This window comes from Vombatus ursinus, unplaced genomic scaffold, assembly GCF_900497805.2.
Source record: "Vombatus ursinus unplaced genomic scaffold, bare-nosed wombat genome assembly UNPS02014791.1, whole genome shotgun sequence".
In the NCBI taxonomy this organism is placed as follows: domain Eukaryota; kingdom Metazoa; phylum Chordata; class Mammalia; order Diprotodontia; family Vombatidae; genus Vombatus; species Vombatus ursinus.
The window spans coordinates 76584240-76610180 of NW_020954569.1; the positions used below are offsets into that span (position 1 = coordinate 76584240).

At 35.9% G+C, this 25941-nt stretch overlaps 1 protein-coding gene across 4 annotated transcripts in view; it reads left to right on the forward strand.

The window, feature by feature from the left end:
- The window catches only part of WDR7 (WD repeat domain 7), a 458806-nt gene that overhangs the window by 323345 nt on the left and 109520 nt on the right, over positions 1-25941 (forward strand). The gene's annotated exons all lie outside the window — the stretch shown is intronic.

Consider the following 25941-nt stretch of genomic DNA (forward strand, 5'->3'; position numbering starts at 1 on the left):
AGTACAAGTAGAATTATAGGTATCATGACAACATATACCTTAAATGAAATCCTTTTATGGGGCCATATGTGACAGCCTGTATCTTACTCAGTTATATAAATGTACAGAATAGGGGGCAGCTAGGTGGAGCTGTGAATAGAGCACTGGCCCTGAAGTCAAGAGGATCTGAGTTCAAATCTGGCCTCAGATCAAACACTTGACACTTACTAGCTGTATGACCCTGGGCAAGTCACTGAACCCCGATTGCCTAAAAAAAAGATTTCAATAAATGTACAAAATACAGAGGAGTGATGGATGCCAAAAATGAATGTAAAGAAGTCCATAAAGAGAAACTTTAAAGACCATAAGCAACTAAGTGTTTCAATGTTGATTATCTTTCTGATATTGTTCTTACTGTATAAAGTCTTCTCCTGGTTCTGCTCACTTCATTTTGCATCAGTTCATAAAAATCTTTCCAAATTTTTCTGAAACCATCACCTTTACTATTTTTTAAAACACAGTAGTATTCCTTCACATTCATAATGGCATAATTTGTTCAACTATTCCCCAATTTATGGGCATACCCTCAATTTCCAATTCTTTGCTACCACAAAAGGAACTGCTATAAATATCTTTGTACATATGAGTTTTTTCCCCTTACTTTGATTTTCTTGGGGTATAGCCCTAGTAGTGGTATTGCTGGGTCAAAGGATATGCACAGTTTAATAGCTTTTGGGCATGGTGCCAAATTGCTTTCCAGAATGGTTGGACCACTTCATAGCTCCACTAATAGTGCTTTAATGTACCTGTTTTTCCCCACAACCTCTCCAACATATGTCATTTTCCTTTTTATTCTTCTATCAGCCAAGTCAGCCTTTCCCACCTACCCCTTAGAGATGTCTGAGGGCTTGGATTCTCTTGGAAGGGAAAACACTCATGAAACTGTTGGGCTAGCAGTCCTCTTTCCCTGGGCCTTCACTAGTTCTTCATTGTCTTCAGCTGCAGAGTCCGTGTGAGTGCCTCTTTGATCCCCAAAGGACTTGTTTCTCAGGAAATTCCTTTCCACAGAATGGAAGACAGGAACTCTTTTCTATAGGACTTTCTAAAATTTGGAGTTACTTGGGAAGTGATTTACTACCTTAGAATTGCCCAAATAATTTCCCTTCTCTGTTTGAAAGGCTCAGAAATTCCCAGGCCTCCATACAAGAGATGAAGACTCAAAAATGAAATTGATCTGTGAACCATTGAATTCCCCTTAGGCGTTATGAGTGAGCACAGCAGGTCTCCTGTGTTTCTATATGATATTTTACCAGTACCCCTCCAGCTTTCATCTCTTAACCCAGAAAAGTATTCTTTCAGATTGCTGGTCTCTGAACTGTGCTTGGAAAGGAAAGGAAAAAAAAAAAAAAGGAAGGCCAAAGTTAGCCAATGGACTTCATGAGTGAACAAAGGCATATCCCATGTGCCTTTGCCTCAAGGTCGCCATCTGTGGTTTCTGGAGGTGGTAATGAAGAAATCCTCATTTCCCCTCTCTTGATCTTTTCAGAAATAAGGTGAGAAGGAAAAAGCAAAAGATTCAAATGAAATCCTTAGTTTCAAATTTTGTTTGTGTTTAAAAAAAACATTTAATGCTAGTTTGAATGACTTTTGAAGCTAATTATTAGTTGTTACAGTGTTCACCTAATTTTTTCCAGTGTCATAATTTACAATTTCTTAGATAACCAGAAATGGACTATAGTAACAGTAGCTTATGTTTATATAATAACTTGTAATTACAATGTACTTTCACAGAATTTCATTTGATCTGAGGTAGGTACCCTAGGTTTATAAGCCTCATCTTAGACATGAGAAAACTAAGAACTACAAGTGATGTGTGCAACTGGTAAGAGGCTGAGCAGCGGCTCCAGGCCTGCCCTTCTGACTCTCCTGTGCTCTTTGTACTGCGTCACTATAGTAAAAGCTTCCAAGGACATAAATTGTGATCATGTTAAATTCAAATACGTTTTCTCAACTACGTTGTTTATTGTAGGACAGAGGATAGTGAGTGGACTTATGATTTCATAATCTTAGAAAGTTGCCTGGGTCACACAGCTTAGTGACTTGCCCTAGGCTACACAACCAGTTGTGTCCAAAGCTACACTTCAACCCACGTCCTCTAGACTCCAAGACTAGCTCTCTGTCCTCGAGCTATGCTGCCTCTCATTTTCTATTGTAAGAAACAAATAAAAATACATTCTTAATCATTATCTTCCTCATGTTTTTGCTGCATTCATTATCTAAGAAAATCGTAAAAACTTTAGAGCATAAAGGGACCTTAGAGTCCATGCCCCCTCATTACACATGAAGAAAATTAAACCAGTGACTTGCCTAATGCCATGTAACTAGTTAGTTGCAGATTAAGGACTAAAGTTCAGATCTCATTTTTTTCAGTTAAGGCTTTTTCCATTGTAATGTGAGAGGAATGCCTCACTGCTCCCCCTCCCCACCTCCTCCCTAGGAGTTAATGTAACTAACATTAGTTAGTTTATTCCCTGATACTTTATCCAATGAGAACACCTTGCTAATTAAGTTGTAGAATCAATCAGTCAAAAGTGCAAACACCTTCTTAATCATTTTTGGAGAAGTGAAGAGCTCCACACTATTGGTTAAATTTCCTTATACAGGAAATATATTGGGATTGGCTGAAAAAATTAGACATCCCTTTGGGTCTATGTATAGGTAGCAGTCTCTTGCATCTATACAAAAGGCCAGCAAGAAGGAATGATGTTGGAGGGAATATTGCACTCCCTCTCCCCTCTCAAACATATGGTAACTTTGTGAACTTTGAAAGATCAGAAGATCTGGAGTTCCTATCAGCCTTAGGATTCAGGGTCAGCATACTGCAGAGTTGCTATCAGTGTCCCCAGCACAGTAGTGACTGATGTCTATAGACATCAGGAGCTGAGAGATACACCCAGATTAAAGTAGATACACTGAGGACGGGTGGCCTTGACTCCAAACATTAACCTCTTTGGGGTAAGGGAAATTATGGCTATGATTTCTACAAAATCACTGATTCTTGGAGCCCAACAGAGAGCTACATCTGAGAATTTCATGAAGGGAGTAAAGGGCTTCCCATTACCCAAAGCATGCCAGTTGGTTTCTGCTTTCTAGGTTTGCTCCAATTTTCCTCAGAAATCTTGTGTGTGGGAGAATGTGTCCTCAGTTTGGTGGGATGTTTCTATATCTACCATGGGCTTGGGATCAGGAAGACTCATTTCATGAATTCAAATCCAGCCTCAGATACATATTAGATGTATGACTCTGGGTAACTCACTTAACCATGTTTGCATCAGTTCCTTATTTGTAAAATGAGCTGGAGGAAGAAATGACAACCCATTCTAATATCTTTGCCAAGAAAACCCCATAATGGGATGATAGAGTCAGACACAACTGAAACGACTCAACAACAAATCAATCCTTATTATACTTTGGATAAATCCTTGGATTTTCTTAGTGTTTCTAAGAATTTATGAATGTGAGCCTGTCAGATTCTAAAAATTGGTAGTACCAGATGTCATTCATATAATGAATGCCTACTACTACTTTGCCATTACTTTTATCATAATCTCCAAAAAGAGCCAATGCAACTAAGATTAGAAGGAAGGTAGAAAATTGGGAAAGAATTTTTACAACCAGTCTCTCTGATAAGGGCCTCATTTCTAAAATATATAGAGAATTAAGTCAAATTTATAAGAATACAAGCCATTCCCCAATTGATAAATGGTCAGAGGATATGGAGACAGTTCTCAGATGAAGAAATTAAAACCATCTATACTCATATGAAAAAATGCTCTAAATCACTATTGATTAGAGAAATGCAAATCAAAACAACTCTGAGGTACCACATCACACCTATCAGAATGGCCAACATGACAAAACAGGAAAATGATAGATGTTGGAGAAGATGTGGGAAAATTGGAACACTAATGCATTGTTGGTGGAGTTGTGAAATGATCCAACCATTTTGGAGAGCAATTTGGAACTATGCCCAAAGGGCTATAAAAATGTACATACCCTTTGACCCAGAAATAGCACTCCTAGGGCTGTATCCCAAAGAGATCACACAAACGGAAAAAGGACCCACACGTACAAAAATATTCATAGCAGCTCTTTTTGTGGTGGTAAAGAATTGGAAATTGAGAGGATGCCCATCAATTGGGGAATGGCTGAGCATGTTGTGGTATATGAATGTGATGGAATACTATTGTGCTATAAGAAATGATGAACAGGCTGACGTCAGAAAAACCTGGAAAGACTTGTATGATCTGATGCTGAGTGAAGTGAGGAGAACCAAGAGAATGTTGTACACAAAAATAGCCACATTGTGTGATGACTAGTATTGATAAACTTAACCCTTCCTGGCAATACAAGGATCTAAGATATCTCCAGAGGCCTTGTGATAGAAAATACTATCCACATCCAAAGAAAGAACTATGGAAGTTGAATTGCTATTTTTTTTTCTCTTCTGTTGAGTTTTGTTTTCTCTTTCTGATGGTTCCTCCTATTGGTTTTAATTTTTACTTACAACATTACTAATGTAAAAATATGTTTAATAAGAACGTAAATGTATAGCCCATATCAGATTGTGTGCTGTCTTGGGGAGAGTGGTGGGGAGGAAGGGGGAGAAAAATTTTAAACTCAAAAGCATATGGAAGTGATAATTGATAAATCAAAATAAATTAATAAAAAAAAATCTCCAGAAAGGTGCCCAAAGTTGGATCATAATTTGATAGGATCTTTCAATTATCTTGAGTCATTTGAGAGCATTTTTCTAATATATATTATTTTTTCCTAATTTCTAAACTAAATTTAAAAAGTTTGTGATTTATTCTGTTTCTACTGAGGAAAATTGTTAAGCAATATGTTTATTATTATAGTATTCAGTCTGATTATTTGTTTAAAATAAGCTTGCTTGTCGCTTATCCCAACAAGCACAAATATACATTTATATTGTATTTACATGTTAGCGTGTTTGCAAACATTGTGTTTTTCAATAGGTAATTTTAATCTTGCTATTACATCCTTTTCTGTCATGAAGATTAGTATGAGTCTCTGTACACAGCACTGAATAAATGAATGTATCAGCATGTAGCCTTGAGGAGCCCAATGTAATTTTCATCATGATAAATTGCATAATAAGCAAGAAAGTATTTGCTTATTAATCCATAACAAGATTTAGATTGAAAATGGCCTGTTACATCCATGACAGCTATAGTATTGACTGCAGGAAGGACCAAGGTAGAGAGAGATGGAGCAACAATGTTGAGTAGGGGTTTAAGTGTGCATCTTACCCTTCTGTTGCCCTGCTGCGCTGTCCTTTCTTTTGTGCCTGATTTACCATGTATGCAGTAACAGTGCACAGCTGCCTTGCGTCTGTCTGTGATGTTAAGCATATTTTGTGAGAGTTTTTATGCCAGGCTGTGCTTTTTAAAATTTCAGTTCACTTTTATTGAGAAACACACAAGCTGTATTTCCTTCTTTAGGCTCATTCTTCTTCGTTCCAAGAAAAAAAAGTCTTAGCTCAGATTTGCTACCTCGATCTGCAGCATCTCATGACTGAATGCCTTTAGTTTGGACCCCACTTGTCCCAAACTTCTCCTGTTAGGCCATCATATCACCTTACACAAGCCTTGTTGAACCTCCTGCCCATAAAGATTAACAGAGTATTTTATTTGGAATTAATTAAGTTTTGATTTTAAGGAAGGTGATTATGTGGCTACTTACCTTTGCATCAGAAATACTGCTTCAGATTACTTTTTGTTTTTTTAAACATTTCACCGCATTAATTTAAGCATTTACTGAGAATTTAATGATGCTAGTGATTTTTGTTAAAATATTTATATAATCTTCATTTCATTTGAATCTAGTTGATTATAGAGGAAATCTAGTTATAGCTTATTAATGTTACAGACTGATCAAGATATAATCACAAACAAATAAAAAATAAGGTAATTTCCAGTGTTAAGGTCTTCCATATTAAATTATTTATGTGACTTTGCAAATTCTTTTGGATATGATCTTGCTTAATCCCTTGAATTACTTTTGAAGACTTGATCTTAATAATTAGGAAGTACCTTCTTGCACATAATAAAAAATTGTTAGCTAATTTAATTCTCTTTTTGGTAAATGATTGTCTAATGCAAAAATTTAGCTCTTCAACTTTGTAACAAAGGATAGTCAGATGACTAGGAACAACATTCTAGATTTTGTTGAATAGAATTCTTTTATCTTTGTTTTCTTTTCATTGGATCTTTTTTCCTATACATAAGAGAATAAATTCCTAAGAGAAACTTTGGGCCATTAGAAAATACCGATTGAATAAAAGGGAAAGTGACTTCTAGATTTCAAGTGAAATTTTAAATTATTAATTGTGGAATCATTTTATAGTTCAAATAAAAAATGGAGATGTTTATCATTGTATTTTTTGATATTAAAGGCAATACTATTGTAACTGCTAAAGGATCTATCAGCACTTTCATTTAAAAATCACAAAATGTTGACATTTTCATTGAATCAGTATTTGACAAAATATTATTATATCAGTTGCATGAAATGAAGCCTAAGGTACTTGTCCTTGTACTTCATAAAATGAACTAACAATAGGTCCTTGACAGGAATCTATCAAAGGAACTTCATTTCTTTAAATACTTCTAGAATTTTAATCAAGTCCAAGGACATGATGGGGCTGACTTTCTGTGCATTTCTGCTATTCCAAAGTCTTTCTCCCCACTCTCTCCCTGGGTTGTCCTCTGTCTTCATTTCTCTCCCCAAGATAATAATAATGTTTGATGATGATGATGATGATGATGATGATGATGATGATGATGATGGTGTTCTGTCTTTCCAACCCAAGAGTGTCTTGAACTAATTCAAAAGTTCCATTAACACAGGTCAAAATATTGTGTTCAGAATTCTCTATGTTGTTCAGGAGGGCTAATCTCCTTCCATATGTGTATCAACACAAAAAAAATTTCCCAGAATTGAGTAGAAACTGGGTTACAATAAATTCACAGGATTATAGATGAGAACTGGAAGGAACTGCAGCAGTCACCTAGTACAAACCCTTCATTTTACAAATCAGAAAACTGAGTCTTAGAAGGTCAAATGACTTATCCAAGGTCTCACATGTAGTTAATGGCAAAACTTGAAATTAAGTTGTGGAACTTCCAGAGCTGTAAATTATTCCCAGATACTCAGGAAATACAAGTTCTCTGACTCTAAATCCAGTGATTTATCCACTACTCTATGTCATCTCTTAAATTCTCTCAGATTACATTTCATATTCTGCTTTCTTCATTAAATCTTGGCTCTTGCTGTACTACATCACTGTTTATGGATGCAGTGCTTTTTCTACATATCACTAGCAGGATTGGATTCTACGTTGAAAAGATTAAAGCAGGGCATTAAATACAAGACAGTCTTTTCATTGGTGACTTTTAAGAGTTATACTGTTCTTGGCCAATGCAATATACCACTTCCAAGATGGCAGATTATAGGCAACCCAGCTGAAGTCTCACAACACTCCCCTTCAGATTACTTCAAAATACATTTCAAATCAAGTTTGGAGTGGCAGAGCCAACAAAAGGTCAAAGTGAGACACTTTTTCTAGCCTAAGAAAACTTAGGTGGTTGCCAGTAGAAGCCTGTCTTTAGACCACACATGTGGCAGCAGCAGCAGTGGCCATAGCAGTAGAAACTTTGGAAGCTCTTGACTCAGAGACAGTAAGGAGGTTGGACAACTAATTAGAAAGAAATTACAGGGGACCTTTGCTGGCTGCACTTACTGACAACTCTGTTGCCCATATATAGTTCTGGGTCACAGTTCCACAGTGAAGACAAGTGTGGGAGTTCAGTCACAAGGGAGCAGGGGCCCTGATCACAGTTCCAAGGCAAAGAAGAGTACTAGCACTGGTGGCTACAAAGAATCGGGGCCCTTCCTGGGTGAAGCCCAGAGCATAGACCAGATGAGTAGTGACTACACCTCTATCCACATCACACTGCCTCAGAAGCACCAAAAACTTGGAACCTCCTGGAACTAACTCTGAAAACAGCACAAAAATGCCTATACAGGGCCTCCCCAATCCCAGATAAACAGAGCCCAGCTTTAACATAGAGTTCATAGTCAAGAAACAGGTTTTTTAAATGAGCAAACAACAAAAAAAAAATTTGATCATAAAAAGTGACTACCATGGGAGGAAAAACTAAGAAGACAACAGTGTGAAAACAGCTACAGGCAAAGCCTCAAAGACAAATGCTTATTGGACCCAAGCCCAACAAGAATTTCTGGAAGAATTAAGAGATAAGAGTGGTAGAGGAAAAATCTGGGGAAAAAAATGAGAGTGATGTAAGAAAATTATGACAAGAGGATTAGCAGCTTTGTAAAAGAGGTGCCAAAAAAAATTACTGAAGAAAATAACACCTTAAAAACCAAAATTGGCCTAATGGCAAAAGAGGCACAAAAATTCCCTGAAGAAAAGAACTCCTTAAAAAGCAGAATAGGTAAAATGGAAAAGGAGGTACAAAATCTCACTGAAGAAAAGAATTCTTTAAAAATTAGAATTGGGCAAGTAAAAGCTAATGAATCCATGAGACATCAAGAAGCAATAAAACAAAGTCAAAAGAATGGAAAAAAAAAGTAGAAGAAAATATGAAATATCACATCAGAAAAACAATTGACCAGAAAAATAGATCAAAGAGAGATAATTTAAGAATTATTGGACTACCTGAAAGTCATGAGCAAAGAAAGAGCCTAGATATCATATATCAAGGAATTACCAAGGAAAACTGCTCCAATATCTTAGATCCAGAAGGTAAAATATGAATTGAAAGAATCTACCAATCATATCCTGAAAGAGATCCCAAAATTGAAAACTCCCAGGAATATTATAGCCATATTTCAGAGCTCCCAGGTCAAGGAGAAAATATTGCAATAAGCCAGAAAGAAGCAATTCAAATATCATGGAGACACAGGTTTAGTAGCTTCTACATTAAAGGAGCAGAGAGCTTGGTATATGATATTCTAGAAGGCACAAAATCTAGGATTACAACCAAGAATAACCTATCTAGAAAACTGAGTACAACCCTTTAGGGGGGAAATGGATATTTAATAAAAGAGGACTTTCAAGCATTTCTGATGAAAAGATCAGAGCTGAATAGAAAATTTGACATTCAAACACAAATCTTCAAGAGAAGCATAAAAGGGTAAGCATGAAAGAATAATCATAAGGGTTTCAATAAAGTTAAACTCTTTACATTCTTATGTGGGAAGATGATGCATGTAACTCCTAAGAACTTAACCATTATTAGAGCAGTTAAAAGGAGTTTACATAAACAGAGGGCATGGATGTGTGAGTCAGTTATGTTGGAATGATCAAAAACCATTAATGGATGAGAAAGAGAGGTGCACTGGGAGAAGGGAGAGGTAGAAGCGGGAATTTTTCTCTTATTAAAGAGGCATGCAAGGTAGAACTTTTATACTGGAGGGAGAAATGGGGGATGACAGTAGTAGGCAATGCTTGAACTTCACACTCATTAGAATATGTTCAAAGAGAGAAGAATATATACATACTCAATCATATACAGAAATGTAACTTACCTGATAGGGAAATAGGAAGGGGAAGGGGAGAACAGAAAGTTGGGGAGGGTGGGCAATAAAAGGGAGGGAAGATTAAGGGAGGCAGTGGTTAGATGCAAAGTAGACCTTTTATTTTTTTTAAATTATTCATTTTTGTTACATTTTAAGTTCCAAACTGTTTCGCTTCCTTCTTCCCCACCCCACACTAGAGAAGGCCACCATTTGACACAGATTTATAAATATATGTAAAACCATCCTATTGTTACTTCATTTTATCAGTTCTTTCTCTGGTAATGGAAAGCATATTCCTTCATAGGTCCTCTGTAGTTCATTTGACAATAAAACTCAGAATAACTTGGTTGTTCACAATTATTCTTCAAACAATTACTGCTATTACTGTCTGCAAGGTTCTCTTGGTTCTGCTCATTTCACTTTTCATTACTTCATGAAATTCTCTCCATGGTTTCTAAAATCAGCCAGCTCATCATTTCTTACAGCACAGTGGTATTTGTTTAGCCATTCCCCAATTGATGGGCATCCCCTTAATTTCCAGTTCTTTGCCACCACAAAGAGAGCTGCTGTAAATGTTTTAGAACATATAGGTTCTTTTCTTTTTCCGCTTATCACTTTGGGAAACAGACCTAATAGTGGTATTGCTGGGTAAATGGACATACATAGTTTTATAACTCTTTGGGCCTAATTCCGGATTGCTCTCTAATATAGATGAATCAGTTTGCAGTTCTGTCAACAGTGTATTGATGTCCCAATTTTTCCACATCCTCTCCAACATTTGTCGTTTTTCCCTTCAATCATTTTAGCCAACGTTATAGGTGTGAGATAATGTCTCAAAGTTGTTTTAATTTGCATTTCTCTAATCAATAATGATTTAGAGGCAAAATAGACTTTTGAAGAGAAACAGGATAAAAAGAGAAAGAAGAAACAGAAGAAATGGGACAGAGGTAAAAACACAGTAATCCATTTTTCACCCTGAATGATTATACTCAATTTGGCTGGGTAGGTTATTCTTCGTTGTAATCCTAGCTGCTTTGACTTCTGAAATATCAAATTCCAAGCCCTCTGCAGAGTTAATGATCATAGTCATGAATGTGAATTGAGATGAGCTCACTCATAAAACAGAAATGGATAGCAGAATGGATTAGAAACAAGAATCTAACAAAATGTTTTCTACAAGAGACAGACTTGAAACAGAAAGATTCACACAGAATCAAAGGGCTGGAGCAAAAGCTAAACTTTAAAAAAAAAAAAAAAGCAGGGGTAGCAATAATGATCTCAGACCAAGCAAAAGCAAAAATAGACCTAATTAAAAAGTATAATCAGGGAAACTACGTTTTGCTAAAAGGTACCATAGATGATATGGTAATATCAAAATTTTTACAGGAAGTTTCCCTGATAAAAATCTTATTTCTCAAATATATACCCTAAGTATCGAGCTGAGTCAAGTTTATAAAGATACAAGTCATTCCCCATTTGATAAATGATCAAAGGATATAAACAAGCAATTTTCAAACAAAGGAATCAAAGCAATCTGTAGTCATATGAAAAAATGCTCTAAATCACTATTGATTAGAAAAATGCAGATTAAAACAACTCTGAGATACTGCCTCACATCTAAGAAATGACAGATACTGGAGGGAATGTTGGAAAAATGAACTATTGATGAGTAGTGAACTGGTCTAACCATTATGCGAAACAATTTGGAACTAGGCCCAAAGGGCTATAAAACTATGCATATCCTTTAACCCAACAATACCACTACTAGGTCTATATCCAAAAGAGATAAAAGGAAAAGGACCTATATGTGCAAAAATATGTATAACAGCTCTTTTTGTGGTGGCCAAGAATTGGAAATTGAGGAAGTACTCATCATTTGGGCAATGAATGAACAAGTTGTGGTATATGAATGTGATGAAGTACTATTGTGTTATAAGAAATGATGAGAGGGATTGTTTCAGAAAAACATGGCAAGATCTATGTGAACTGATGCAAAGTGAAGTGAGAAGAACCAGGACATCATTGTGCAGTGTAACAGCAATGTTGTAATGATAACTGTGAAAGACTTGGCTACTCTGATCAGTACAATGACCACAGATAGTTCCAAAGGACTCATGATAAAAAAATGCTGTCTACCTCCAGAGAGAATTAATGAACTCTTAAGTATAAATTGAAGTATAATATTCACATTTTTAATTTTTCTTGCTTTTTTGAAATATGGCTAATATGAAAATAAGTTTTGTATGATTTCACATATATAATTCATATTTTGCTTGCCTTCTCAGTGGGTGGGGTAGGGGCTGGAGGTAGGAAGGCAATTTGGAACTCAAAATTTTGAAAGAATAGAATGTTAAAAATAAATAGTATTTTTAAAAGTGTTATTTTAGTCAGTGTTTACTGAGTGCCCACTATGTGCTACAATATAATAGAATTAATACAACTACTTGTTACAATCCCATAGTTTTATTTATATTATATATTTATGAGAAAAGGCTTAAGAAGATATGATAGGCTACTTACTAGTGAAGGAAAACAAATAAAGTTCACTTTTCAGTAAAGGCAAGTATCCCATGAAATGAAAAACATCTTCTAACCCTCACCAAAAAAACCCAAAACAAAACAAAACTTTAAACAGGCTTTAAAATCACTCTTTAAAACTATAAGGAAGACTGTACAGTATAGATTCTAATTATATATATAGAAATCCATGCATGTTCAATAGAGATAACAGACAGTTCCATTTCCATATTTGAAAGACTGTTGTGCATATACCTATGTTTTAGCGAAATATTTAATCATTCTGTGTATGTATATATTGCATAATTGGAACCCAGGGCCTCTGACTCTAAATTCAATGCTTTCTGCACTATACCGGTGAAAAGTCATGGAGGCTAGAAGTAGTCACAGATTTCCAGGAGTAGAAGGATTTTGAGAGAGTTTGAAGTTTCCATTGGCCTAGTCCTGGGCTGGTGCAGTAATAACTAGAGCAATGTGTGGTATAGTGGGTAGAGTAGCAGCCTCAGAATAAGGAACACCTGGGTCCAAATTCTGCCTCTGACATATACTGACTGAATGACCCTAGGCAACCACAGTTAACCTTTCAATAACTCAGATCTTAGTCTACAAGTTACAGGGCAGATGATGACCTCCATTGGTAGGAATAGTTTTCATGGGTTCTCTATTCTAGAGAAATCACAAATTCCACTAAAAAAAAAAGTGAATGTGTATCTGTACTTACTTATGAGAGTTGGCAATTAAAATAATTTCATGTTATTTTTTTGGGCATTTATGGTTTTTATAGTTGAGTTTAATGACTTTTTAATTGACTGCTTTATACCTGCCTAGAATTATGCTAAGCATTATTGGGGGGGGGTGTTACAAAGTAGTATATGACTGGTTCCTTAAGAAGCTTAGAGTATGGTTCAGAAACAAAATTGATTCATGTAAAATAATTCGATAACCATGTAAGAGAGTAAATCACAAAATACTGAATTAAATAGGATCACATTCCAGAACACATGGGTGGGAAACTCTTGTATAATGTTTTCAGATCTAGGAAGTCTATGTTTAGTGGTCAAGGAATGTGAATAAGGCAGTCATCAAATAAAAAGTATAAGTTGTTATCAAACATCTGAAAAAATGCTCCAAATCACTAATAATAGGAGAAATGCAAATTAAAAGCAATTGAAGTTACATTTAGTATGTAACAGATTGGCCAAGATAACTAAAGAAGAATGGTTGAAAAAAAATGTGGTATATGAATGCAATGGAATATTATTGCATCATAAGAAATGACAAATATAGATTCAGAGAAATGTGAGAAGACATGTATTAACTGATAAAATGAGCAGAACTAGAAGAAAAATTTATACAGTTCTGACATCATTAAATAACAATTTTGAAAGACTTTACAAACACTGATTAGAGCAATTGTCAATCATAATATTAAAAGACAGTGCCTATCTTTTGGTAGAGACATGATAGAATGTAGGCACAGAATGAGGCATACCTTTTCAGACATGGCCAATGTGTTCATTTCTTTTGCTTGACTATATTTATTTCTTCCAAAGAAAGGCTTCCGTTGGGGGGAGGAGGGGCGTTGGGTTGGGGAAAGTGGAGCTGAGTTAGTGGGTAGTGATAGAGGTGTAAGAAATAAAAGAGTACCAATAAAACATTAAAAATACTTTTCAAAAGCAGCGTTTGTTATTCTCTTGTTATATATATATACATATTATATTTATATATTTCATATACTTTTAAATAACCTACATAAATTTACAATTGTGTACAGCCCCCCCTTTTTTCTCTCAATGTTAAATTAGATCTTTTTTATTGTTAAGATCATAAGAAAAAGGAAAGTGGAAATAAATGAATAAAATAGTTTATATTAAAGGGTTTTGGGTTTAATAAGAATGAAATATTTCACTAAATAGATCTAGGATCTCAGAGATGTCAGACTTCTTCCATGAGTACAAATCACAACTAATCCATGCTTTCTCATCCTGTGTAAGTTTTGGCCTTGTCTTCCCATTAATCGTGCTGGAGAGAATCTACACAATGAACTGGGAACCTTCCTCTGGTCTTTTAAAAAAAAAGTTGTGAATACCATTGTATCACTTGGACTATTGATCTGTTACCCTTCCATCTTGCTACTTTGCCCTTTCTGGCCCACATCCTTTTTCAAAGAGGCATTTCCTAGATAAGATCCGTTGTACCACTTTTTGTGAAGAAGTAATCATTAGTAATACACTTCAGCCCATTTATGCTCACCATGCTTTTCTACCTACAATTTCATTGATGTGGGTACTTTATTCACTGATACAGCTCATATACTAGATGTTTTCTGAGAATTGTTTTAACTGAAAAGGGAATTACCCTGTGGCCAACCTGGCAATGAATGAGTTTCTTCAAATTTAGCAGGGCTAGTTCTCAGATAAGTGAACTTGCAGTTCGTCATTGGACCCATATACAATGCCATTTCCTTGCAGTATGACCTTCCTGCTCTTATGCTTCTCTGGCAGAGTTATGGAGAACCACTGATGCCTCCATTCCATAGTGAGGCAGCAGAGTAGGGATTAGTAGAAGAATGAGATTATTGGCATTAAAAGGGATGATTTTTTTTTTTTGGTGTCACTGTAGTTCCTTGGGGTACTGAAAAACACCATTCCTCTATTAAATCTTCATTTAAATATAAATTATACCCTAGAAGGAAGAAATTGTGCTTTATATAATTAAGTTATTATAGCTATTATTTTCAGAGCACCAAGTATCCCCCACAGAAGCTAGCATAGTGTCTTATACTCACTAAGTGCTTAATAAATGTATTTTGAATAAAAGAAAGCTTTTGGAAGGTAGATTCATTTTTAAGACTGTTTTTGCTTATTATTGGAGCAGAGAGGGGAATCTGGACCTATTATTTCATTAGTGTCAGGAACTATGAGGTGAGAAACTTGCCTACCAATGCCAATCAGCATCTTACATATAAAATGCAATGTTAGAAAGTTGTCTTGCTCGTTGAGCAGTTCAGTGACTTGCCTAGGGTCACATAGCTGGTGGGTTTACAGGCAGGATTTGAATACTCAGTGTTCCTGACCCCAAAACTAGCCCTCTGTGTACTGCATCATGCTGCTATCATGGTTCATTGTTTAGCAAAAAATTGAACGCATGTTATTTCCAAATGGCAGAATGGGCCATGCTCTGAAAAGTGGGGAAAATAGCTGCATGTGTTGTCTGTTTTAAAATCTGTATTTGTTGATTGGGTTTTTTATCTTGATGAAATATGAAAAAGTGAAATTCTTATAAAACAATAGAATAATATGTTTTCAGATGAACTAAGAGACTACTGATGCTTTGGGAATGTTAGCCCAGCCCTTGTCTCTGTTTTGGTGTTGGGATCTTGCCTTCAATATGCCTGTTCCATCATGCAGAGCTTTTGCTCTGAAAGAGGCCATACAGAGCAGCTGGCTCAGCTGCAGGAGGTGGTTAATCTCTGTCCACATATGACCATTGCTGTGATGTGAATGAATGAGCAAGAAGCCTGTTGCTTTTCTAGAAGAGCCATACCTTAGTAAACCTTAAGGAACAAAGAAAACAGCCCACTGACAGAAACCTATGTGTCTAGGGTATAAATTCTCTATGTGGTAAGCTTCTTAAAGGGGTTTGGGTTTTATTTTGTTTTCATATATTGATGTGTATGAAATAGAATTGAAATTAGTTAATAGCAGAAGCTTTATATTTTAAAATCAAGTTCTTATTGTATCTTCCATTTCCAAAAATCTCAGAGGAAAAAAAAAACACATTCATCAGCACCAATCTCCTATAAAATTTGGTCGTATTTTCAAGCACCTGATTGACCTAGAAAATTAAGGACCATGCATGAAATAAAGAGAATGCTTTAAAGATAACCCAGAGAACTGAAGGGAATTGATGGAAGACTGTATTATAGAACAACCAAAGTTTTTTCTACTTGATATTGACTACGAATATCCAATATTTGATTGTCATTGGATCTTTTTTTAGCCTTCAGTGTACTGTTACTGTTGTTCAATTAGGTTGTTTTTATCTCTTCAGAGAAAGTTCTAAAATGTGTGTGCATCTGTGTATGTGCCCACTCATATACATGTGTGTTTACTCTATTCTTTTGCTTCATATTTCATTTTGACAGATGGTTAATTCTGACAATTTTGCATAATGACATTTAACTGAAATTTTCTTAAATGTAACATTTAAAATACTTTCAAACAGATGGATAGAAGAATAGAGTAGAATTAACAGTCATTGTGAATGAGAGGTTTTTTCTATACAAATTTCTTATTTGTAATGTATATTGTATTTATTATGTTTTGTTTTTCATTTTGACTGTAAAATTGGTCATAGTCCACTTTTGAAGATTTCTTCATATGAAAGAGAAGAAAATCCTAGAAAATTACAGCTATTCCTCTATATATGATTAATTTATAAAAGCAGTTTCTTTTCCTTCTTGCCCATTCAACATATGTTCACACTGAGTTCAGTAAGAACATAACTAATTTATTCTGTTGCATCCTTTACATTGTGTTTTTATAAATAAAATATAGCCTGATAACTTTGCTTATTCAAAACTAAGCTTTTTTCTGACAAAAAAAATTAAGTAGTTCGAAGTCACCTTGGTTTACTTAACCCTTTGAATCCTATAATTTAAAAGATTTTGGTCCTAGGCTTGTAGGATTTAAAGCCAGAAAGGATCTCAGAAATCACCTAATGCAATCTCCTCTTTTAAAGATGAAAAACTTAAGAAAGAAAGGTTCAGTAACTTGCCCAAGTTCAACCAGAAATGGTTGGATTTTGAACCTAGGTCCACTAGCTTCCCATCTAGTACTTGGCTCCCCCACAGATGGTAAGGTGGATATCCTATGTAGAGATTTTTGATAACTTTCTAGATATTAGAACATGCAGCCTATAGTTCCTTTGATTCCCTACAAATCAACAGAGTAACCCCCACATCCAGTTATTATATAAAAGAGTATTGTATTAAATTCTGAGTTTTCTAGAATCTTATACTTTTGTGGAGGGATAATCTTGAGTTTAGGAGCTGTACAAAAAAGTGATGATGAAATCCTAATATCACCAATGGGATAACTTTAATAGTTATGTTATCAAGCAAGAGGGAAAAGGCTATATCAGAAATATCACTGGAGGGACTTAAAATTCATCTTTCTTCTGCTGTTCATTAATGTTTCTATGATTTTTTTTTTTACAAGTCACTTAACCTTCCTAAGTTTTATTGAGTTTCTTCATTTTTAAAATGGAGGGGTGGGGTATGTATGTCCATTGTCTATAGAATGGTAAATTTAATTTAATCCTGGAAAGTGATGTGGAATTATGCCCAAAAAAAGTGCCTAGAATGTCTATGTCTGTTAACTTTGAAATTCCATTGCTAGACATTTACCCCAAGGAAGTTAAAGAAAAGGTCTCATATGCACAAAAATAGCTGGAAATAAAGTAGAGTCCCATTAATTTAAGAATGAGCAAATTGTGACATATGAATGTAATGGAATATTAAAAGATCTAATATGAAGAATTCAGAGAAGCATGAAAACATTTAATAGAGTCATAGCTTTTGAGCATTAGGGAGGACCTCAGCAGTTTTCTAGTTCAACCCCTACATGAAAGGAATCCTCACTATAATATATCTTACAAATAGTTGCACCTTCACTAAGGTGAAACTATCCATACTATCTACACTGTCTTGAGGAAAACAGTTCACTTTTGGGCAGTTCTAATTGTTAGGAAATTTTTCCTGTTGGCCTCTTTGCAGCTTTGCCCCATTACTCTTGGTTCTGCTTTCTGGAGCCAAACAGAGCAAATCTAACCCTCTTCTGTGCAACATTCCTTTAAATACTTCAAGACAACTTTTATGTTCCCCTGAGTCATCATTGTCATCTTCTTTATCTTTTTTTTTTTCTGGGTAAAGCATACGTGATTTCTTCAGCCTGTCCACATGTGACATGAGCTCAAGGCCCTTCACCATCCTAGATGTTCTCTTCTGTTCCCTCTCCAGTTTATCAGTGCCCTCTGTAAACTGTTGTGCCCAGTTGCCCTGAGTGATACAAAGATATCTAAGATACGGAGTTTATTAGGGAAAATTAAGTAACAATTTGAAGAAATAGGAGTAAGGGCCAACTTGAATGGAGTTTCAGAATTTGAAGAGTCCAGGCTCAATGTAGAAAGCAAGTCATCAAAGAAGGTTTTTTGAAGAAATTGGATTTAATTAGGGCCCTGAAAAAGCATAGGCTTGTGGGATCATAGATTTAGAGAACTAGCTGACCTTAGAGGCCAAAGTCCTTTATTTTTCACTGACAAAATGGACTCAGAGAGGTTTTGGTGTCTAAGGTAGGATTTGAACTTAGTGATTCCAAGTGCAGCAATCTATCCATGATACTATGCTGCCTCCTGGATAGATAGGCTTTGGATTAGGGAAGAGAGATAAATGAGATTCTATGTCCAAACTTGAGGTGAGACTAAAGAATAAATTATTGGAATGGGATGATGCTGACTACTTGAGGATTATGTGATTAGCTAGCATTCTAGAGTGTCATTCGTAGTCTGAATTAGCCAGAAGTAACACTCATTTACAGTAGAAAAAAGTGCTAGATTTGGAGGGTAGGGGTCCTGGGTTCAAATCCCATCTCTGCCACTTACTGCCTGAATGACTGTTCTGGGCCTGTTTTCTCATATGTAAAATAATTGTTTGGTCCAGATAATCTCTAAGATCTCTTTCAGAGATCAAAGCCACACATCTCCTGTTGTTTCTGAACTTGTTTCTCAATACACATCTAGAGCCCACTCCTCTCTGCCACCCTTCGATACAGCTTCCTCCCTCAGTCCACCCTGGATATATGACCCAGAACTGAGTAGTGAGCAACAGAGCTTCTCGATGGCAACTATTCCTGTACCCTGCACTAGTTTAGGGATCCCTGAGATCTCTGGGATCTCTTCCTGCCTTGGTACCCAGTTCCAGCTGTCTTTCATTACCTAAGTGTTGGAATACTCTGCACATAGGGGCTTAGTAAATGTTTATTGACTGAAACTGAGAAATCACTATGAGATATAGAGCCTGGATGACTGAGGAAAAGATCATATTACTTTAAGATGATAGGAAAGTAGGAAGGAAAATCTAATTACTTGACTGAGTGTTCAGTTATTTTGGTGTCCTGTAGATATGAGGCCTCCTCAAGAATACCCATAGCCAATCAAGAGACTATCATAGTAGTTCATTTAGGAACAAGCAAATGGTTAAAGAATGCATATTGTCCATATTGGGGTTTGCATCTGAACAAGCCATTCATTAAACAATTCAATCAGTATATTTATCTCTGTGACCACTCAGGCTCCTTTTCTAGATAATTTTTCTTCTGTCCACTCACTAAATATGAGCATCCCCTAAGTCTCTTATCCTGGACTCTCTTTGCTCTATCTTGATGATCTCAATTCCCATGGGGTTCAATTATCATCTTTATGGAGATGACTCCAAAATCTATGTATCTAGCCCTAATCTCTCTTCTTGATGCCAGTTTTTTATTACCAACTCCCTTCTCATTATCTCTACTTGAATCAACTTTAACTCAAACTCAGCATGTACAAAATGGAATTCATTGTTTTCCCCTAAATTCATCTGTCCTCCAAACTTCTCCATTCTCTTTATTTCTTCCATCTTCCTTGCTCTCTTTGCATATCTAACCAGTTACCAAGTTTTGTCCATCTAACTCCGCAACATCTCTTGCATCCACTCCTGTTTCTCCATTCTACCTTAGTTTTGGTGCTCATTACATCTTACCTAGACTAGTCTAATGAGTGACTTCCTAATTGTTCTCCCTACCTTAAGCCTCTTCCTTCTCCAAACCATCCTCCACACAACTAGCTACCAAATTAATATTCTTTTTATATATTTTTATTATTTTTTTCTTATAAATGTATTTATTTATTTTTGGTTTTCAGCATTCACTTCCACAAGATTTTGAGTTCCAAATTTTCATCCCTCCACCTCAAGATGGCATGCATTCTGAATACCCCTTCCCCTAATCTGCCCTCCCTTCTACCACTATCTCCCTTCTCATATCCCCTTCTCCTTCTATTTTCCTGTAGGACAGGATAGATTTCTGTACCCCATTTCCTATATTTCTTATTTCCCCATTGCATGTGAAAACATTTTTTTTAAACATGTATTTTTAAAACTTTGGATTCCAAATTTTCTCCCTTCCTCCCTCCCTGCCCACCCTCATTGAAAAGGCAAGCAGCTCAATACAGGTTATACGTGTAAAGTTATGCAAAACACTTCCATAGTAGTCATGTTGTGAAAAACTAAATATATTTCCATTAAACCTATTCTGCCCCTCATTTATTCTGTTCTTTCTTTTGACCCTGTCCCTCCTCAGAAGTGTTTGCTTCTGATTACTCCCTCTCCCAATCTGCCCTCCCCTCTATCGTCCCCCTGCTCTCTTGTCCCCTTCCCCCCCCCATTTTCCTGTAGGGTAAGATAGATTTCAATACCCAATTGAGTGTGTATGTTATTCCCTCCTTAAGCCAAATCTGATGAGAATAAGATTCATTCATTCCCTCTCACCTTCCCCTGTTTCCCCTCCACTGTAAGAGCCTTTTCTGTTTTTTTGTGAGATAATTTACCCCATTCTACTTCTCCCTTTCTCCTTCTCCCAGAATAATCCTCTCTCACCACTTAATTTTATTCTCCAGATATCACCCCTTCATCTTCAACTCACCCTGTGCCCTCTATCTATCTATCTATCTATATATATATATACATATAATTTTTTCCCTCCAACTACCCTAATACTGACAAAGGTCTCATGAGTTACAGATACCATCTTTCCATGTAGGAATGTAAACAGTTCAACCTTATGATTTCATAATCATAAGTCTCTTATGATTTCTCTTTCCTGTTTACCTCTTCATGTTCCACTTGAGTCTTGTATTTGAAAGTCAAATTTTCTATTCAGCTCTGGCCTTTTCATCAAGAATGCTTGAAAGTCCTCTATTTCACTGAATGACCATTTTTTACCCTGAGGGATTATACTCAGTTTTGCTGGATAGGTGATTCTTGGTTGTAATCCTATCTCCTTTGCCCTCCAGAATATTATTTTCCATGCCCTGCGGTCTCTTAATGTAGAAGCTGCTAAATCTTGTGTTTCCACAGTACTTGAATTGTTTCTTTCTGGCTGCTTGCAGTATTTTCTCCTTCACCTGAGAACTCTGGAATTTGGCTACAATATTCTTAGGAGCTTTCCTTTGGGGATCTCTTTCAGGAGGAGATTGGTGGATTCTTTCAATTTCTATTTTGCCCTCTGGTCCTAAAATATCAGGGCAGTTTTCCTTGATAATTTCTTGAAAGATAATATCTAGGCTCTTTTTTTGATTATGGCTTTCAGATAGTCCAATAATTTTTAAATTGTCTCTCCTGGACCTATTTTCCAGGTCAGTTGTTTTTCCAATGAGATATTTCACATTGTTTTCTAATTTTTCATTCTTTTGGATTTGTTTTACAGTGTCTTGATTTTCATAAAGTCACTGGCTTCCAATTGCTCTATTCTAATTTTTAAGGAAGTATTTTCCTCAGTAAGCTTTTGGACTTCCTTTTCCATTTGGCCAATTTTGCTTTTTAGAGCATTCTTCTCCTCATTCATTGGTTTTTTGGACCTCTTTTGCCATTTGGGTTAGACTATTTTTTTAGGTATTATTTTCTTCAGTATTTTATGGGTCTCCTTTAGCAAACTGTTGACTTGTTTTTCATGATTTTCTTGCATCACTCTCATTTCTCTTCCCAGTTTTTTCTCTACTTCTCTTACTTGCTTCTCAAAAACCTTTTTGAGCTCTTCCAAGGCCTGGGACCAATTCATATTTTTCTTGGAGGCTTTGGATGTAGGAGCTTTGGCTTTGTTGTCTTCTTCTGGTTATATGTTTTGATCTTCTTTGTCACCAAAGTAAGATAATATAGTCTGAGTCTTTTTGTGCTGCTCATGATCCCATCCAATTACTTGAGTTATAAACTCTTTGTTAAGGTGAAAGTCTGCTTCCAATGTGGAGGATGTACTGTTCCAAGCTTCAGGGGTTTGCACAGCTGTTTTCAGAGATACTTCAAGGGACCTGTAAATTTTCAGTTCTTCCAAGGTTCTATGATCAAGGGCAAGGTGTTTACTCCTTTCCTAGCCAGTGCTCTGGTCTATGAGTGACCACAAGCTCTCTTTTCTGTCTTGGAACTGTGAGGAGGATTTCCTCTCCACTGCCACTATAAGCTCCACTACACCAGCGCTCCTCCTCATCCCAGGACTGCCACCCAGAACTGTGACCCAGATCAAGCACTGGTAAAGCAAGAGAATACTGCACCAGCAGAGAGATCTCTGCAATCCCCCTTTGATCCACCACTCGATTCCCCCTCAGTCTGTGGGCTGGAAGCTCAGGAGGCAGCCACTGCCCTAGGGCCGTGCTTGGGGACTGGGGCTGAGACCACTGTGCTTCTCTCTCTCATGACCTTCCAAGCTGTCTTTGGCATTCATGGAGTGAGAGGTCTGGAAACTGCCACAGCTGCCTGTGATTCAGTCTTCTGAAGCCTGCTCCAGATTCGCTGTGGCCTGCACACCCATGCTGAACTGGGCTCCTCTTCCTGCCTGGCATGATATACCTTTCTGATCAACCATCCAGGTTGTCTTAGGCTGGAAATTTGTTTCACTCTGTCTTTTTGTGAGTTCTGCTGCTTTAAAATTTGTTTAGAGCCATTTTTTTTACAGGTATTTGGAGGGGTTTGGGGGAGAGCTCAAGCAAGTCACTGCTTTCACTCTGCCGCCTTGGCTCTGCCCCCCCCCCCCAATTAATATTCTTAAAACAGATCTGAACCATGTGACCACCCCCATCCCCACTAAAAAATCCTCTGCAACTCCCCTCTTGACTAAAGTGTACTCTGAGTTTGACATTTAAAGACCTTAACTATGTTTCCACACTTTCAAGTTTTATTTCATATTACTCCAAATCAGTGCAGTGTCCATTCCAGTCACTCTGTCTTGCTAGATGTTCTCCATATGTAATATAACATATCCCACCTCATTGATTTAATATAAGTGGTCTTCCTTGTATATTAAGGAATGCTCACTTATATCTCACAGAATCCTTCCTTCAAAGAGAATCATAGTGTTAAATACATCTTACATGAGGACTTTCTTGATGCTCCCAGTTATTAGCACTCTTCCCTTTGAAGGTACTTTGTAATATTATGTATATACTTTATGTTTGCTCACTTGTATACATACCATGTTCCTCCAACGCAGGTAAACTTTTCTTGTATCATGGACACCATTGACAGTTTGGTAAAAGTGATGACCCCATTCTCAGAAGAATGTTTTTAAATGCATAAAATAAAATATAAAGTGAACTAATTCTATTGAAATGTAATGATAAAAATATTTTAAATTAAAATTATAATGCAATGCATGTGCTTTAACGTATCATGTAACAAAATAATTCACTTAAAATGTAGGCAAGTTAAAGTTAATTTTTTTTTAAAATCAGTTTGAAGATTATTTTCAATTAACTTGCATAAGAACCTGAACTGTGGAGTGATTTTTGACAAGGCACTACACATGTCAGTTTGGACATCCAGTTATTTTTTACTGTCTTATTATATGAAAATATCTGATTTCTCTTTGTAACAAAGTTACAGGTACTACTGATACTATTTTGTTTTGTTGCCTACATTCATGATTGAAGGAGATGCTGCATTTCAGGTGGAAATTCAGGAAAGTAAAGATATGAAATTTTTCCCCATCGAAGTGCACAGACACGATGAAATCCATCCATACCTGTGGTGGTATGATGGAGAGGGGGTGGGTCTATGGACCCCAAGTTAAGAACCCCTCCTTCAAGTGGAATGTAAGGTCCTTTTGGACAAGGCTTACTTTTGTCTTTGTATATTCAGGTGATAACTATGCTTTGTACATTTAAATATTTGTTGGATTATAGTGAATCTTAGGCACTACAAATGGACAACAAGGTGAACCCAGCATTAAATTGGAAAATGATAGTTAGCTAGATCACATTTACAAATTCTATAGTGCTTTCAATCATCCGAAGCTGTGCCCTCTTACAAAAGACTTTTAAACTCTAATATTTTTCTAATAATGCTGCTTGACTTTAAATTATGGAAACTCTGCAATTTCAGAAGAATCAGAATTACAGATGATTGAAAGGGTAATCGAAAGATATATGATGGGTATAATGTAAAGAAGTAGCATAACTTGCATTAGTCACAAAACAGGCCATAAAACAAAGGTATAAAAGTCATGTATCAAGGGGGTACCACGTGAGCAGCCCAAGAACTGTCTTGGTGTCCACCACATATGGGAAGACCCAGAAAAATGCCTCAGATGTATTGGGTAGATCCTTTATGGGGAATTTGTAGATCATCTCAGACTTTAGTTCATCATAGAAGACATGAATAGGTTATGATCTGCAACAGTGCAGGGCTACCCAAATTGAGATCTCAAATCTGTCAAACAGGCATTGCTTAGTTGCTCTGTTTTAAAAGCTCTTTATTGTAACAAACTATTTTGTTTCTTTAGTTTATTAAAAATTATCAGTTTCTATGCTGTTAATATTAATTATCCTTAATGAGTTAATTCTGAATCAAACAAATTTTAAAACAAGTATTCATTGAATACTAACAATATACAAAATATTTTCAGCATCTTGGATTACATATAACACATCAAATGAAGCCTGATATAGGAAAAAAAAATTTATGGTTTAAAACATATTTGGACACATTATGAATTCCATATACTAAATTATTCTTTTGTGTTTTGTCTTTATTAATACTGTCAAGACCTGTTTATTGACATTCATGGACAGAATACTAGCATGGCTAATTTCAGAAACATTTCAATAATTTTGGAATGTGATTTTTTAAAATGTACATCTTCACATGAATCTGTCCTACTCTGTAACTTAAGCTAATTCAAATAAAACACTCAACCCACAGTCACTCAATACTTGTTGAATTGGATTGGAGTTAAAATTGGTGAAGCCCAGGAAAGCTGTCCAAAGACATGAACTAATTTTAAGTTAGGTTATAAAAGTCTTTTAAGTTTGAGCAAGCTGAAGCTGATCAGAGAGTCACCTAACACTGTTTTTCTTTGAAACTTTTTTGAGATGTGTCAATGTTTCTCAGTCAATCAAAAGCATACTTTTGTATAGAAAAGATCTTTTTTCACTATTTCATTTCTCAATCACACTTTTCTGTCTCCATAATTTTTCTCTTACTCCTCTCTCTTTCAGTTTAAATGATATTGAACATTAAATATTGGAAGGGTAAAATGATAAGTGTTATATGTAAATATCTTTATCTGGAAGGCTAATTGGGTTAAGCAAATTATATGTGTAATAATATATGTGGTTTTATACATATTTTAAAAGTACATTTTTAATAAAGGTTATAAAATTATAGTATGAAAGCTTTTTGTTTTTTTAAGAACACCTTTATAAGTGGATATGCTTCTGGTACCAACCGAAGTTTAAAATGTTGAACCTTAGATAAATTTGGGAGAACAGATTTTGATAATCTGCGAATTTAAAGTGAGCATTATTTGCTTGAGAAATGAAGCCTCATCTTAGCAACATTCTTTAATCTTTCATTCATCTCTAATGGTTTTTTAAACATGAATTTACATTACAGGCTAGAAAACAAATCCTGTCTCATTATGTAAGAAAATTCCTTATATGATTAGTGAGTACTTATGTCTAACACTTTAATCAGAAGTTATCGTGTTTGGATTTATACCTTTACCACTGTGATCA